Below are 15,281 nucleotides of genomic sequence, written 5' to 3'. Positions count from 1 at the left end.
TTTTGACCTTGAGCCTTCCAGTTAAAGCTCTGGAACTCTGAAAAGATAAGGTTCTCAATTGGGAGAGATAATCACACTTTTAGTTAATTTAGATGGTGTAAAATACATTGTCAGGTTACAAAATGATGCTAAACTCATGTGCTTATATAAAGGTCTCATGTTTTCATTCCCGGGTCAATGGGACAAGATTCCACAGTGGATCCATTCCCCATGACTTTCTACAAGGCATGATTTATCCCATGTGTTAGGTTGGTCAATTGTTAGTGGGGGTAGAAGGGATGCATGTTGCTCCCTAATGCCCAGTGTTTGACTGAGGCTGGATCACAGCTCACAGCTCTCTCCCATTCCTATCCTTGCTCACAACTATTCTGAACCTAGTGTGTCTTGTGACCCTGGTGGGATGTCATCATCCACACTGTGGTTGGGCAACACACTCATGAGAAATATCTACCTCTTGGCAGAGTACCCACAGCAAATGCAGAGAAATGCCCATAAATATGAGACGCGGATGAAACACTTCATTGCAGCTGTGTAGCAGCCACTGGCTAAGGAGAAAAAAAGGGTAAATAGCACTTTTTTCCTGCTTAACTGATCAGCCTTGGAGAACAGGCTGACTCTTTAAAGGAGGACTTACAAAGGTACAGGCAAGCTCAACATTAAACAGTCAGGAATTGCCAGGTCAAAATATGGATCAAAAATGGAGGAAAAGAGAAAAAAAGAGTCAAAGTCAGGCATAGCTAAGGGTAACTACCCTTCTCAGCTAACATTCCTCACTTGTGAGGGCTATGTTCCATACACATCTGTAAGCCACAAGATCAAGGGTCCTAGAGGACACATGGCCTGGCATTGAGGCATAGGGAGGAGTATCTACCCCTTTTCTCTGAACTCTCCCTGCCGTGGGTTTCAGCACAGTATGCTCCCATGGCCCAGAAACTTGAGGGATTCCTCTAGTGGGCAGAGAAAAAAAAATTAGGGCTGCCTTTGTTTCTTGTCCTCTCATTTTAGATGGGTAATAAGACATCTTTAGCATGCACCACTTTGGAGTACACAGGGCACTGGGATTCTCTTTTTTTATTCTGCAAAAGCAAAATAATTTATCAATGCAACGAAGCAAATAGGAGGTGTGGGGAGCAACTCGGACTAGACTAAGTTACTGGAATTAAGACTTATTCTATGCATCTGCTCTCCCACAATATGGAGCTGGGAGAGGAGTAAACAACTTCTACACAGCTGCCTCCAGTTCGACCAGTAACCTGCAGGAGCTGATCCTGCTCCTGATTGGAGGAGAGCAGCGTACTCGGCATGTGGGTAGCAGAGTTGGGATTGGTGGAAGAGGACTATAAAGGAGGAGAGAGACAACATGCACCAGGAACATCTAAAGGGAACATCCGTATAACATCTGAGCAGCCCCCAAGAGAGCCGGCCGGCGGTGTGCCACTCCCCCGCGGAAGTGGGGAAAGTGGCAGGGGGAGCCGCCCTTCCACGGAGGTGGAAGGATCGGCAGCCAACCCGGGAAGGACCAGCAGCAAACTTGGGAAGGGCCGAGCAGACGAAAGAACAGCACAGGGTCCTGTGTCATTCCTCCGTGAATGGGGGAGCGACAGGAGGAAGTCTCACTAGAACCGAACGTTCTGGGCAGCTGTTTCCTGCATGGTTTGTCTCCCCAGTCATTGTCCACAGGACTCTGGGAAGCTGTAGGAATATGCAGGCACAGACTCAAGGCCCGCTTCCTCTCCAACAGCATAGGAAGGGACTGTACGTCAGCTGGCAGAGCCCTGTGCTCCCCTGTACCACCTGGACAGAGCCCGGGGAGAGTGACCTCCCAGGGTGTCCACATTGGAGGAGTCTTTTGACTCCAAAATCTTGAAGAAAAAAAATGTCTGGTCTTTTCTGCACCATAGCATGACCAGGATACAAGCTGGAAGATGGAAAGGCTTGGCCCCAGAGAAGGAAATATTAACTATAAACCCATTATTCAACAAGACCCCTTCTGTCACAGAGTGGAGAAGGGGTCTGAGACCCCTTATGCCCAGGACTGCCTGGTGAAACATGCTAGACCTGGCATTTTTAGCATCAGTTACCCTTAGGACCCCAGACGTCCCTCTCCCCATGCCTGACATGGAGCCTGCCACACAGTCTACACAGATCCCTCTGTCTACACCTCTTGTTCCATCATGATCACCCTATCTTGAATTATCTGTTAACAAACAAGACACTGAACCACTGGCTTCTATTTTACCCCTTCAAATATTCGTTGAGGTTCAGTGTCCAGATTCCCTTTTCTCTGCAGGATATTAAACAGATAAAGGGGGGCTTGGAAATATTTTCCAATAACCCTGACAGATGTATTGAGGTTTGCCAGGGTTTCTCCTAGGTCTATGATCTCACCTGAAATTATGTACTCTTACTCCAAATAATACCCTAACACGGACTGAGAAAACACCTGCTCTCCAAGCTGCAGAAGCCTCTGTGGATGAATTGTACATTAGGTTTACACCCTCATCTGATCAGGGAGGCCAGCAACAGATATGTCCTATAGGAAAACAATCTGTTAGCAGGAAGAACATCACTCTAAAAAGACCTTGTAGATGAATGGAAAAGAAAACAATTCCTTGCCCAAATCCTCCTGGAGGGATTGACGAGGACCTGGACCAAGTCCATAAATGACTCCAAGCTGTCCAAAAGAGACCAAGGTCCAGAGAAGAACTACTCCACTTTCCTAGACAGAATGAGGAAGGAATTATTCCAGCATCTTCCATATCTCCCTATTCAGTAGAAGGACAGGAAAATGTTAAGGATAAATTTCTTAATCAGTCAGCTTTGGATATTAGAGGAAAGCTTCAAAAATAGGTTATTGTACCTATGCACATCTTAGAAAATCTCCAGAATATTGCCAATCTGATCTTTTACACTCATGACAAGAAGACCTAACAAGAAAGAAGAGAGAGGGAAGAGGTCACAGCTGTGACAATAATCTTATAGTCATGGCAACCTGAGTGTTCCAAGGGGTCTTAAAAGTGGTATGACTGTGGAAAGGTGGAACACTTCAAAAAAGCAATGTCCACATTCCTGTCACCAGAGAAAATCCTCATGGCCCTGTCATATTTGCAATGTGGATAATTGTAGGGTTGGTTGCATCAAGAGACCACAGCCTTCAATAATGATTCTCCTACAGACTCCTATTACTCAGACTATCAACACTCAGGAGTGGGGCTGTGGTGTAGTGGGTAAAGCTGCAACCTGCAGTTCTAGCATCCTATATGGGAGCTGGTTCGAGTCCAGCTGCTCCACTTCCCATCTAGCTCTCTGCTATGGCCTGGGAAAGCAGTAAAAGATGGTCCAAGTCCTTGGGCCCCTGTACCCATATGGAAGACTCAGTAGAAGCTCCTGGTTCCTGGCTTCAAATAGGTGTAGCTCCAGCCATTGTAGCCAATTGGGGAATGAACAAGCAGATAGAAGACCTCTTTCTCTCTCTCTGCCTCTCCTTCTCTCTGTGTGTAACTCTGACTTTCAAATAAATAAATAAATCTTAAAAAAAAAAAATGGCCGGTGCCGCGGCTCACTTGGCTAATCCTCCACCTGCGGCACTGGTACCCCTGGTTCTAGACCCGGTTGAGGTGCCGGATTGCATACCGGTTGCTCCTCTTTCAGTCCAGCTTTCTGCTGTGGCCCAGGAAGGCAGTGGAGGATGGCCCAAGTCCTTGGGCCCTGCACCCACATGGGAGACCAGGAGGAAGTACCTGGCTCCTGGCTTCGGGTCTGCACAGCGCACCAGCCGTAGCAGCCATTTGGGGGGTGAACCAACGGAAGGAAGACCTCTCTCTCTCTCTCTCTCTCTCTCTCTCTAAATATCTCACTGTCTAAATGTTTGCCAGTCAAAATAAATAAATAAATAAATAAATAATAAAAATAAAAAACACTCAAGAATTCCAAGTAGCTAAAACCATCGAAAGGAAGAAAGTTGACTTCCTTCTATATGCTGGAGCCATCTTTTCTGTCCTCTCAAATCTAGGTCTGCTCTTTTCCCTTAGCATGACTGTGAGAGGCATCTTAGGGAATCCCTTATTTATATATATCACCCAAGACCCTAAGCTGCAACTGGGAAAACTCAGTTTTTTTACATATGCCTTCTTGATCATACTGGAGAGTCCAACATCACTTCTAGAGAAAAATCTCTTAGCCTGGGTGGGAACTACAACCCCAATGATCCCACTGCAATTCTTAGGCCTTCATCTAATTGAGACAAATATTAACACAGAGGTTTGGGCAGCCAAAGAAAAAGACTGACCAAATTATGACTGCTCTACCAGTAAGGATTTATCACAAGGAACCCTCCTCTTTTCCACATAAAAACTGATACACCTTAAAGCTGGATACTTGGCAAGGGTTAAAAGCCATAACAAACAACTTAAAGTCACAACAATTTTTTCCCCAAAGAAATCGTTTATTTAATGAGTACAAGTTTCATAAGCAGCACTTTAGGTATTTAGTGATTCTTCTCAAATTCTCAGTCCCATTTCCATCAAGAAAACCAAACAAACAACAACAACAACAAAAACCTGTTCCTCGATAGTCAAGACAATGGTTCACAGTAACTTTAAAGACTTGCAATAATCCCTATAAAACACCATTCCTAGGAGTCACAGGATTCTGTCACCCATCTCTGGGTCTCTGGATATGGAGAAATAGCACAGCTTTTGTATTGACTGGAAAAAGATACACAAATGACATGAAGCCCAGAGGCCAAACAGGTCTTTATCCAACTGAAGCAGGCCTTATTCAAGCTCCTGGCTTTAAGCCTCCCAGCAAGCAGTTTTCCATCCATGTATTACAGAAAGAAAATGGATCGTTTTAAAGTTTGTGACCCAGTTTAAGGGCTCAAATCATCAGACTATAGGGTAATCTTAGCAAACAACTTGACCTGATAGCCAAAGGGTGGCCAGCCTGGCTCCGAGTGGTGGCAGTTATCAGCCTTTTAATCCCTAAGTCACCAAACTGATCCTGGGGCAAGATGTAATGGCAGACATCCCCCATAATGTGACATTGTTGCTAACCTCAAAATGAAGCCTTTGGTTAATGGACAATTGCGGCCCTGCACCGGCATGGGAGACCAGGAGGAAGCACCTGGCTCCTGGCTTTGGATCGGCGCGGTGCTCCGGGCACAGCGCGCCGGCCATAGTGGCCACTTGGGGGGTAAACCGACGGAAAAAGGAAGAGCTTTCTCTCTGTTCTCTCTTTCACTGTCTAACTCTGCCAGTCAAAAAATAATAATAATAATAAATTAATTAATTAATTAATCCCACTACTTTTCTCCCAGATGAAAATGATAGAGTTAATATACTTAACTCTACAAATTTCTGAATTTTCAAATACAAATTGTGTTGTCTTATAAAGAATAAAATCATATATTAATTCAAAGAAACATATATCTCCTGTCCATAAGTCTAATGAATGTAGGAAATGTAGAAATGAATATGTATACACACAACAACACTTGACTTTAAAGTCATGGATTCTACTAGACTGGTGTAGTAACAGTGCTTTTGGGAATAAGAAGAAATTCCCTTTGAAAATGTGACTTATCAACGGAAACTTTTCTGAAGATAAGATATTTGAGTAAACAAAAAATGTTAAATCTTTTCAGAAAATAGGAAGATCATTTTGAACAGAGAAAATTTAAGAAATGAAAGCATGTATATTTATAAAAGCACATGAAATATCCAAAAAAGATATCAACAGCTACATGCAAATGCAATGGGAATAGGCAATATGTAGGCTAAGATTTGATGGTTCAAAATTTTGGATAATGTGTCTAGGATATAATTATTTAGGATGTGAAGATTCAGTAATACCATTGCAGATTGGTAATTGAATCTCAAAGGTACTACATATTGTGTGTGATCTATATTCTAACCTATGACATCATTTATATCACACATATGCTCAGTTGACAAATGAGACTTGTGAGGATGCAGACAAAATACTTACCACAGTGCCTGGCACATAGGAGCCCTCTTGGTATACTAGTTGTCATTATTGTTTTATTGATAATAAAAACAGTAACAAAATGCAGAAGTTGTAATGAAAACACTAGGAGTATCTGAGAAAGGCAGACTATGTTTGAATACTAACTTAAACACTGTGTTGGCATGGCAAGTTATTTAATTATTTTCAGTACATACTTTGTAATACTGGAAGTAATATTATACATTTGAAAGACGCTGTGTTGAGGTAGGTTAAGTCTCCACCAGCAGCACCAGCATCCCATATGGGCACTGGTTCTTGTCCTGGCTTCTGAACCAGCTCTTTGCTATGGCCTGGGAGGGGAGCAGAAGCTGCTCAAGTCCTTGGGCCCCTGAAGCCATCTGGGAGACCCGGAGGAAGCTCCTGACTCTTAGCTCCGCATTGGCCCAGCTATGGCATTTTTGGCCTTTTTGGGAATGAACAAACAGAGGACTTTTCTCTTTGTTTCTCCCTTTCTCTGTCTGTAATTCTACCTCTAAAATAAATAAATGAGATATTTTCAAAAATACAGTTTGGAAAAGTAGACAGCTAGTATATTTTTATTTAGGAAAGTTTAATGAAAGCCTATATGTATAAATGGATTTATATGGGTATACCTCAGTGCTCTGGTGGTTTTCCTAAATAAATGAACTTAATCTAAGAAAACAGAGATATCATCTTTAAAGAGAGCCCATTTACATATTGAATATTGACAAAATACATTTACTTTAAAAATGAGAAATCCTTTACTGATTCATGAGACTCTTTATTATAAACTAGTAAGGATTTTACAAAAGTTCTAGTGGTTCTAGAGTTTCGGATTTTTTTCATTGAAATATTGACACCTCACATGTTTTCAGTCATCATGGTAGCTAGAATGGTTTGTTCACAAGCCACATGCCAATTTAAGACCATGAGTTCACTGGGTACAGGATATGAAGCCTGTTTATTCCTGTACCACCCTTATCAGCACTCTCTGGGTTGCAGTAAATATTACACAATGATAAAATGATAGGCATCAAAATGGATACAGAGGATTCAATGCTCTGCCTCCAGGCTATTGCCATCTGGAGGAGGAAACCTTCTTCCATCCTGATTTCAGGAATGGTATCACATTTCTTTTGTTCCTGTTCTTCCTTCGAACAATATAAACTTGTTGGGAATAACGTAAACTGCCTTTGGTTTTCCTCCCACCTCTTCATTCTCTTCTATGATTGTGTAAAGAAGAATCAATTATCATCTTCCCCTTTGATCATCTTTATAATTAATTTTGCACTGGAGGGCCCCAGGATACATTAGCTTAGAATCCAATAATTTTGATTATTATTTGATAAATATGTACTGAGTTCATACTGTGTTCAAAACACTGTTGTTAGCACTGGGTACTGAAAAGAAAATATACAAGTTTCTATTTCTTTTTTTTTTTTTTTTACAGGCAGAGTTAGACAGTGAGAGAGAGAGACAGAGAAGGATCATCCTTCCGTTGGTTCACCCCCCAAAAGGCCACTATGGCCGGCGTGCTGTGCCTATCCGAAGCCAGGAGCCAGGTGCTTCCTCCTGGTTTCCCATGTGGGTGCAGGACCCAAGGACTTGGGCCATCCTCCACTGCCTTCCTGGGCCACAGCAGAGAGCTGGACTGGAAGAGGAGCAACCGGGACAGAATCCGGCACCCCAACTGGGACTAGAACCCAGGATGCTGGCTCCGCAAGCGGAGGATTAGCCTAGTGAGCTGCAGCACCAGCCACAAGTTTCTATTTCAAGAGTTTTTATTCTCTTTTATATAATTACATACAATGACAAAAAAGTTAGGATAATTCTATGAAGGACAATAGGAATAAGATAGAGTCACCAAAGTTCAGGACTATCAGAAAAAAATATTTATTTATTTTGGTGAAGTAACTTTCATAAGGTGAAATTTGAACAGCAACTACACTGACATGATACATAAAGATATCTTGGGAAACAACTGTCTACAGACAGGCACAGGGGTTTAAGGTCATAGAATGGAAACAGAGTAAGAGAAAGAGCAAGGAGTCTATTGTATCCAGAAGAATGTGAGACAAGAAACTGGGTTGGAGCAAAGTATTTAGGATTGTAGGTTTTCAAAAGGAAGAAGGGAGTCAAAGAACACTTTCAAAACCAAATTCACTACCACACAAGAAAGGGAGCTTAATAGAAGGGAAGGAAGGAGTGATTACTAGAATTCAAAGAAGACAGTAAACATCCGTTGGCTAGTTTTTGATGTCTGAAGGTAAAAAGAAGAGCCTAATAGCAAGACACTTTCACACACACACAAAAAAATCAACAGGTTATTGTGATGTTCATGTAGCATGAGGGGTAAGAGCTTTAATATCACACACAGCACTTTCTATGATCAAGAATTTGCACACACATCACCAAGCACTTTATAATATGACACATCTGCTTAATGGCAGAATAATAGATAGGCTCCACTATTATTCTGCCATTAAGCAGATGTGTCATATTATAAAGGGAATTGCATTCCATCAAGGGTCTAGCCTTGATAGCCATCTAAGGGTCATATTAGGCATTCATGACTTATTATTCTGTGACACTTTAACATTGACAAATTAAATATTCTCCCAAATTCTTCCACAGTCCAAATCTCCAAAGGATTCTGTGTAGTTAAAAACGTAACCTTTCCCACAGAGCAGTCTGGCCTTGGCTAGCAGGTAGGAGGTAGTCTCCAAGCTCTTGGAATATTGTGCCAGGCAGGAGTATCTTTGTTTGCCTGGGAATCTTCAGCCAAGTAAGATGTTAACAACATGAGGTAGGTTGGATCCTTTGGGTCACACAGCATCAGCAATGTCAACTCAGTTTCCTGAAGGCTGGGAAATGAGACCAGCTGAGTTGGCGATCAACCTTGTCTATGTGCTGGCACTCCAGCAAAGACTCTGGCTGGCAGTATCCTGAGCATATTGTTACACATCAGCCCAGGAGAGTAACGCCACGCTGACTCCGCATCTGGTATTTAACCTAGACTGTGCTCTATGTGTCTTTTACTGTGGCTGATTTTAATTTAGCTGTGATAAAGTTTAGCCATTAATACAACAGATTTTAGTGGGTTGTGTGAGTCCTGGCATGTAATGGAAACTGAGTGTAGGGAGGAAACATCCAAACTTACTGATGTTAACAATGATGACAATATTGTGTGTAGGATGTATGCACTAATATAACCATTGCATGACTCTCCTTGGCTCCATCATGAATTTGCTGTTAAGTATTTAGCCATTTGTTGTAGGTTTTTTTTTTTCTTTTAAGTATAAGGGTAAGACAAGATACTTCCAGTTTGTATGACACTTTAGACTGTGTCTCATTTATTTTATTATTGATTTTTACCTTTTTTCACATAATAGACTACTTCAACAAAAACTATAATGAAATTCAAGATTCTGATTAAAAGTACCAAATACCAAATTACAGAATTACTCTTCCCCCAGACAGCTCTGTCATAGAGTTTCTAGAACGTCCATTTTTGCTCAGGAATATTTTCATGGGACTGACTTATGCCCTAGTTTATGTGGGGTTCAGTAGCCTCATGATGAATAAATATACCTGTGCTGTGTCAACATTTGGATTTCATTTCTAAATTTCTCTTAATTTACAGATTGTCATTTATTTTTAAAGGCATGTCCTGGCTTGCAAAAATGCTGCATTAGCTATGTCCTCAAATGGTATTTCCTTGGTGCAGGCACATAAGGAGGGAGAGAGGGAAAGAGAGAGAGAGAGAGAGATCCCTTAGGGATTTAAAAAAAAAAAAAAGATTTATATATTTATTTGAAAGGCAGAGTTACAAAGAGGCAGAAAGAAGCAGTGGGGAAAGAGGACTTCCATCCGCTGGTTCACTCCAAAGCTAGGAACCAGGAGCTTCTTCCGAGTCTCCCATGTGGGTACAGAGGCCCAAGGACTTGGGCCATCTTCCACTGCTTTCCCAGGCCATAGCGGAGAGCTGGATCAGAAGTGGAGCAGCTGGGACTCAAACGGATGCCCATATGGGATGCCAGCACTGCAGGCAGCGGCTTTTACCCACTACGCCACAGTGCTGGCCCCGGGATATTAATATTAATCTCATTAGATCAAAGCCTTGTCCTTATTAGCTCATTTAACCTTAATTACTTACTTAGAGGCCTGTCTCCAAGACAGCCATGTTGGGGTTAGGGTTCAGCATATGCATTTTGGAGAGACACAAACATTCAGTCCAAAACTAAAAGATGATGAAGCACATAAAGATCTGAATCAAAGAAACCACAGGCAATGGCACACAGGATGGCAAACGATGCAGCCAGGGCCAAACCTCCTGTGATCCTACAATGATTTCCCCCAGGTGCTAGAAAAAATGTGATCAATAAGATCATCCATGTATGTGACAGGTAGGACTATTACTCTGGCATATTTAGAGAAAAACTCTTAAAATTCTTAAAGAAGATTTGCATAGTTGATAGAGTTTTATAGGAATTGTGATTTACATACTACTAAAAATGTGAAGATTGAAGAGACAAAGTTAGTTGTTAAAGGTCATGTGGGTTGTAACAAGCAGGCAGGCACACACACACACACAACATGCAGCATTCCTAACCTTCTAATTGCTGTATTTCTGGGAGAAATTATTTCATAGTCCTCAACTTCTCTTTCTCCATTTTCTCATTTCTATTCCCATTATGCTTCACCTCCCATCACTTCTGCCAGAAGAGTTGTGATAAATTAAAGAAGGGTCAAATAAACTTGTAAAACTCATTGTAAATTATTCCTTACCCATTACAGTGGTTTTCATTTTTCAGGAGATCTTGAAATTCTAAACCTACAAGTAGAAAATAAATATCTTAACAGATCCTGCACACTGACTACACGGTATCAATAAATAAAGTCCTGCCAGCAACTTTGCTGCAAAATGCTTCAGAGATTCACATTTCTGGATAACTAGACACCAATCTCTGATATCAGATGTGTTTTGAATGTACTAAGAAAATATGGAAAACCATTAAAATAAGCACATTAAACCTTTGAGATTACATTATTGTCAGAGAAATGGCAGGACTATGATCAGAATCTTTTCTTGTACAATTCTCTCTCATGATGGCCTCTTCTTAAAGTTTTTTTTTTTTTTTTTTAAGGTAGAGTGACAGTCACAGAGGGAGAGAGAGAGAATGAGAAAGACATTTTCACCCCCCGAATGCCCAGTAGAGCTGGGGCTGGAGCAGGCTGAAGCCAGCATCCAGGGATTCCATTCAGGTCTCCAACATGGATAGCATGAATCCTAATAGTTCAGCCATCATTTGTTGCCTCCTAGTTGCATTAGCAGAAAACTAGGTTGGAAACAGAGGAGGGACTCAATACCAGGCACTCCATTATCAGCACAAGACTTAACCCACATTGCCACAATGCCTACTCCTTTATACAAATTTTTATTTGCAAAACGCCTTGTATTTTTTAAAATGTTTTTATGTTTGTTTGTTTTTACTGCCCCCAAGCAACAGCTTTGGCCACTGTAAGAGAGAGTTAATACTTTTTGAAACTTAAAGTGTTGATGACTGCACCAGCTCCTTAGAGGCTCTGGTTGAGTGTGTCTCCTGCCTGAACATGAAAATGTGAATCCCCAGATCCTCCATCCTTTCCTGAGGAACTTTTCCCTCTTGTCAAGTGCACAGCTCATTTCTGTCTTCACTATCCATTAAAACCATGGGGCTTCAAAAAGTTCATGGAATGATATAAATAAATAAAGATAATCTATATTTAGATATATAAATATTATATTTAAATTCAGGTTTCCATAAACTTTATGAGGATCTCTATATATATTCTGACTCTACTCTCATATCCCAGGGAAAAATCATTTCTTATTCATTTTTGGTTTTGAATTTTTATTTTTGCTCTGCTTGCTTTTCCCTTTGATCCAAACACTGAGCTAAATGACATAATTTTTAGTACTTTCTTAGTAATGAAAAATGATTGTATCACTTAGAACTGAACTCAGCTGCTGAACAGAACATCCAACTCAGTTCAAACAAGGCATTTATTTGACTCATGTACCTTGAAGACCAGAGTTGGGTCACTGCTAGGCCTGGTGCTCAAAAAGACCATTTTGGACTTCCAGGAATTCTGCTTTCTCCTCTGCCATCCTCACCTTTGTCTCCTAATGATTAAAAATGGCTACTCAATTCTGCATGCAATGACTAACTCAGGGCAGGGACAGAGAAAGAGTAAGGAAGGCCACAGCAGCTATCTAAGCCCCCCTGCTTCAGGAAAGCAAAAAGTGCTCTAGATTTACACTCATTTACATTGGTCAGATTGTGTTTCATGGCCAGTCCTACCATCAAGGGAGGCTTGGAAGTAACTGCTTATCTTAGGAATCTTTCTTTTGTGAATGCAGTCAAGATTGTGTTAATATGGAAGAAAAGGTGAATGCATATTGGGAAATAACTAAGTGTGTGTTGTAAAACTTTGTGAATGGTCAGGTATTGTGTTCAGTCACATGTAGAATTCTTTCTAAGGATTGTTGTCATTGATGTTAAATAGGGAAGCACCTTTTGTTACCCTTTCGCCATACTTGGTTTGCTTTTAAATATTTTATTTATTTATTTCTGTATCCACATTTTGATTATGGAGATTATTTTACCTCTTCCACATTCTAATTTGAAGGATAACTTAAATTTTATTTGCAGATGGTGGAGCTATGTGAAAGTAATTTTAAGTATCAGTAACTTCCGATTGCCACTGCTCTTGGAGAACCTATGTCCATTATATTTGTATTAGCTTCATCTCTGCTGACCATGGTGAGTTGCCAGAGCTTGGCTTACCAATGACTTTTCCAGATCCTAAGTATTTCATTAGAGATGCTTTATAATATCATTTAAACATATGCTGACCTGCGTAGATGTAAAGGGTGTCTCAATGACACAGAAATGCCCACAACCATAGCTAACAATACATAGGACAGATGGCAGTTCTCTAAACTCCACTCCCTAATTACTATTAAGTTTGATTCAGGACAGATGAATATATCTCTAAAATTATAGAAAAAATTGTGCTTAAGCATTTTAATCAGAGAGGAAAACGTATCCATAGGATGATTGTACATAAAGAGGAAACAGGTTTAGTAAACATTTGCTTATGTGGAATTTTCAAATTGGTACTTTTGCTCTGAGCAAGCAGTAAATAAGGCAATGATAAAGAGGAAATTCTGAAAGACAGATGCATTATTTTTCATGCATCCCAGTCTCTCAACTCATGTGTATCACTTCTTAGAGAACACAGCATTCATAGCGAGGAAGATGGGCTGAATGTGTTCAAATCAAACCCCTACATTCTCTTCAAAAGACAGAAATGTTTCCTGAAAATGACTCACTGATTCAACATGACTGTTTCTGCACTCAGTCTCAGAATATTTCTGCTCATGGATGAACTCCTTTTTTTCCTTTGTGATTACAATTTCCTTTCTGGTGCCTAAAGAAAGAATTATTAATATTTACAGAACAAGAAATCCTTGTTCATAGCTTGAATTTTCATTACATTTTAAGATAATCATATAAACTGCCAACATTGTATATATATTTTTTTTACTAAACTGAGAATACAGAAGATAAAATGATAGCGTCCCTTCCCTAAAGTTTATATTGCAGGCTGAGAGGAATGACTGTGGTGAGGGCAGTAGGTAATAATTTTGGTAATCAGTGGACAGGTAGAACAAGAATTAGTGTGCGGTCTCAAAAAAAATTACAAGTAGAACCTTCCCCTCTGGAGAGTACTTGACATTCCTTTGACAAACTCCTTCCCAATTACTTATACAGGCTGCAAATTTCCATTTCCTAATCCTTCTCCTCTTATATCCCCTTCAAAGGCTGTTACTTTTGTTCACGTTGGCAAGAATTTCCATTATGCACATATTTTTACATGCTGAAATCCTATAGAATTGAGAAACTATTTCTATCTAAAAGTACTAGTTCTAAAAGTGTCTATATTATACCGTGCATGGATTTTTTCTGCTATTGGTTATTTTGCACCACACAATGTGATATTAAAGTCTTGATGCAGACATCTAGGTTTGAGATAATGCTCTCATTTTTGAAGTCTTATATGAGATGCTGTTCAATGGTATTTGTTATAAGAATTTATGATCTTGACATCGCTGATGTATTTCTTGAAGAATTGATTTTGACATATTTATTGGTAGACTCTTCTAGATCTGAAATTGTGAATACATCCTTGTGTTTCTGAAATCATGAATTTCTTGCTAATTTGATTTTGCCAGTTTGTAATTTGCTTCTTATGGGGAGAAGACTCAAGATAAATCAATAAATATTTGGAGAAAGACTGAGTCCATTATGTGCACAGAATAAATTCAATTGAGTGTGTGTATGCAAACAGCATGGTGGGTTTATATGTATGTGCATGTATATATGCATATATGTATAAACATACATATGTGTACATGCATATATATGTGTCCATATGTATGCATATTAATGTATTGTAAATGCTGGTTTTCTTGTGTTGTTTGGTGTCAACTATTTTGACAGATTCTGTTGGATCTCATTTCCAAATAATATTTAATACTCAGAATAGGTGAGAAATTATATAATGATAAAATAGCACAGCATTCTTCTCATGTTTTCTCTGAAAGATGGAAACAGCAATATTCCTCTTCCTTTACTTCTTTAAGCAGTAATTCCTTAACTACTAGGAATTTTTTTTCAGAAATAAAAGATCCAGTACATGTGACAGAAGATAATTCCCTAATATCCACTCCTTACTTACTAACAAACTTTGCTCTTGGTGCATCCTACCTGTCTCCTAATCCTGACAGTATGATACCTGTGTCTGGGTGTTCTTTGCTGTGTGTATATTTGGTGAAGGTTCTTCTGTGCATTTTGGGATATTTAGCAGCATCCCTGTCTGTTATCAACCAAATGTCCATAGCTCCACACCAAAAGTGTTTGACAATTAAATGTGTTTAGACATTGCCAAAATGTCCCTATGAGGGCAAAATCTCCCTGGTTCTATTTATTGCTATGAATGATCAGATCTGTCCTTTGGCCAGGTCTATACTTCCAACTCTAAAATGATTTTGGGCATATCATTAAAACTATTGATTACTTATACCCTCATCTTGTAATATTAGCCTATTTTATTGTCCATGACTTAGAGTGGAAGTGAGAATTAAAAATAAATGTCACAGTAGAGATGCATGCAACTATAAAAATCATTACCCACATTTTCCTATATCAAAGCAGATATTTAAAATGAATTTAAAACCTCAGTTT

General features: G+C 39.9%; 1 long non-coding RNA gene and 1 other non-coding gene across 2 annotated transcripts in view; both read right to left on the bottom strand.

Moving 5' to 3' along the window:
- The window catches only part of LOC149128136 (uncharacterized), a 143,189-nt gene that overhangs the window by 72,457 nt on the left and 55,451 nt on the right, over positions 1 to 15,281 (bottom strand). The window lies entirely within an intron of this gene.
- On the bottom strand, positions 1,638 to 1,840 carry LOC127490435 (small nucleolar RNA SNORA73 family). The gene has a single exon (XR_007918386.2). It is a non-coding gene; the product is annotated as a small nucleolar RNA SNORA73 family (small nucleolar RNA).

The sequence above is a fragment of the Oryctolagus cuniculus genome, chromosome 2, assembly GCF_051225735.1.
Source record: "Oryctolagus cuniculus isolate XC-2025 breed Fujian yellow rabbit chromosome 2, ASM5122573v1, whole genome shotgun sequence".
Taxonomy (NCBI): domain Eukaryota; kingdom Metazoa; phylum Chordata; class Mammalia; order Lagomorpha; family Leporidae; genus Oryctolagus; species Oryctolagus cuniculus.
The sequence above is the reverse complement of the archived record's forward strand: the minus strand, read 5'-3'. Positions and strand labels throughout refer to the sequence as shown.